Source organism: Olea europaea, unplaced genomic scaffold (genome assembly GCF_002742605.1).
Source record: "Olea europaea var. sylvestris unplaced genomic scaffold, O_europaea_v1 scaffold1741, whole genome shotgun sequence".
Taxonomy (NCBI): Eukaryota; Viridiplantae; Streptophyta; class Magnoliopsida; order Lamiales; family Oleaceae; genus Olea; species Olea europaea.
The window spans coordinates 34,569-37,464 of NW_019235122.1; positions in this window are offsets into that span (position 1 = coordinate 34,569).

A 2,896-nucleotide genomic window follows, 5' to 3' on the forward strand; every position below is an offset into this window, starting at 1 on the left:
AGAGAATTTTCTTTGATCAACAAATCGTAATTGAAATTTTCTTTTTGTTTTTCCGAAATTTTCTTTATTTCTTCTTTTAATGAAGAATTTTTCTTTTTAAGAATAGAGTGACTTAATATAAGTTTTTCAAATTCTTCAAGAATTTTTTCGTAGGAAGTAGGCAATTCATCATATGAACATTTATCAATAGAATTTACCTCGTCTTTGATAGCCATGAAGCACATGTTGGCAATATCATCTTGGCTATCATTTTCATTTTGATCATCATCATCACCTTCATCCCATGTAGCTTTTAATGCCTTTTTCTCTATGTTCTTCCTTTTGTTCGGGCACTTCGTTCTTTTGTGGTCTGGCTTGTCACAATCATAGCATATGATTTTCTTGCTTTTCTGTTCAACTTTTTCATCTTTCTTTTGAAATTTTCGATTGTTTCGGAAGCCCTTCATTTTTTGACAAGAAGAAGCAACTCGTCAAGTTCTTCATCACTCATGTTGTCACTTGTTGTTCCTTCTTCAATTGTCGATTTTAAAGCAATTTGACGTTTGGGTTCCTTTGATTCATCTTTACTTTTTCTTGTCTTCTTCTTGACCTTGGCATTGTTGAGGTCATAAGTCATTAATGTTCCATAGAGTTCTTCCAAAGAATATGTATTTATATCTTTGGTATTCTATCAACATTCTCAATGGGCTCCAATCTTCGGATAGAGACTAACCATTTTACTCACAAATTCACCGTTAGTATATTTTCGATCAAATCCTTTTAGACCATTTACAATATTAGGAAAACGAGTAATCACATCAACAATAGGTTCATTTTGTTTCATGAAAAATTTTCGAACTTCTTAACCAAGATATTAATTTTGGTTTCTTTAACTTTGCTAGTACCAACATAAGTAACTTCTAATGCATGCCAAATGTCATATGTAGAATCACACGTACTAATACGGTTAAACTCATTCCTATCAAGTGCACAATAAAGTAAGTTCTTGTCTTTGACATTTAATGACAATTTTTGTAACGTCCCAAATTTTATTGACTTAGATTTTGGGGTGTCACCGATATCATTTCATAACACATACTTGAAGCAACAATATTTAATTCAAAAATTTATAATTTATTGAATACTCAAATATTGAAATAATGTCACAAAGTTTAGAACATTGGATAAAAAAAAAACACAAAAAACTTTAAAAATTTTATTATCGAAGAATTTTCTAAAAGATAAATTTTATTTTACTTGGCAACCCTTACACCGTCCAGCCACCATCCACGTCGACCGCACTGACCTGAAATGTTGAAATTGAAGGAGTGAGTAATTTATACTCAGTAGGATATGTGCGTCCAAACAATATTAACTTTTTAAACATAAATTTATAACATTCCATACCATTATTTCATCAAAATGAATCGAATGCTCTAACACATTTATGTGCAAACAGTTGAGAAAACCCAAAGGAGATCTCATATTTCATTAAGACCCGCAGGTCAATTAGCATTTCATGAAATAAAATTTCGTAAAAAAAATTTATAATATTGTAGGGACAAATCAACATGCATATAGTATCCTACGTTGATTGATAAAAAGATTTGTTGGAAGAAAAGCTATTATCTCACGTTCCCAACACCTTGTCTCCGTAATCGTGTCAATATGTGTGCTTCAAAAAAATCGCCCATCTAATTATTCCCAACTTGGAGCACTCAATTTAAGGTAGACAAAAATCATTACTTAAATCATGGTAAGTTTACGTGCAAAACAAATGCAAAATTTCCTATTACCTTATAGTCAAACATTTATCCCTGTATTTGGTCCAATCAATCACTGTTACCATATTCACATGTTTGCCATTCTCTTCAATCTCAAACAAGGCAACTTGCCATTTCTTTAAACCAAGGTCAATTAACACATTTGCAGGGCAAGGTCATTCATACCTTGAAAGAATTTAAAACTTATTTTATCTTTCCAATGGAATCTACTCATCAAGGACAAATCATAGCCTACTCAAAAGTATATCACCATTTCAAGTAAACTACATGTGGGTGGTTGGGAAGGTTTTTAAATCAATTTTAACTAAATTATAAGTTAAGGTAATATCTTTCAACCTTAATAAGATGGGCGAAACTTATTTGAAATAATTATTTCTCGAGCCTAATATATATAATTAAATAAGAGTTATCTAACGAGCACAAAATTGATATACTAATTCTAGTTCTATTGAAAAAAATAAATATTTAACCCAAATGAATCTGGTACTAGATAGTATGAGCTCTTTCCAGCATTTCACGGTATGAGGTGAAACGATGGGACATAAGTATCATGCTTATATCTGGGTTCAACCCTTGTTCAAACCTCCTGACTTTTTTATCCTCCGTATCCACCAGATGTGGAGCATACCTTAAAAGTTGGTCAAACTTCCTTTCATACTTAGTCAGGAACATAGTCCTTTGCTTGAGTTGGAGAAATTCACTTTCTTTGTGATCCCTCAAAGACTGTGGGAAGTACTTGTCCATTACTTCCTCTTTAAATCGCTCCCAAGTCAATTTCGCTTGTTGCTCTGAGGTCATCGTCCTTGACATCGAGTCCCACCAGTGGCTTGCATCACCGGAGAACATAAACTCAGCACACTGGACCTTCTGGGCGTCCGTGCACCCTATTAATCGGAATATTCTCTCCAACTTGTGAAGCCACTCCTCGGCTGCAAGTGGATCAGCTGCTCCATTGAAGGTAGGGGGCTTGTGTCTTCTAAATTGCTTGACCACTGAAGCATGGGTTGGAGGAGCATTAGGAGCTAGTGGTAGGGGTTGCGCTTGGTTCGGGTTTTGCCTGCCAAGGTCTTGGACCTCTTGGAGGAGATCTCTTATCAAGTTTGTTTGGTTTGCGCGGGCCATTTTCCTTTAGA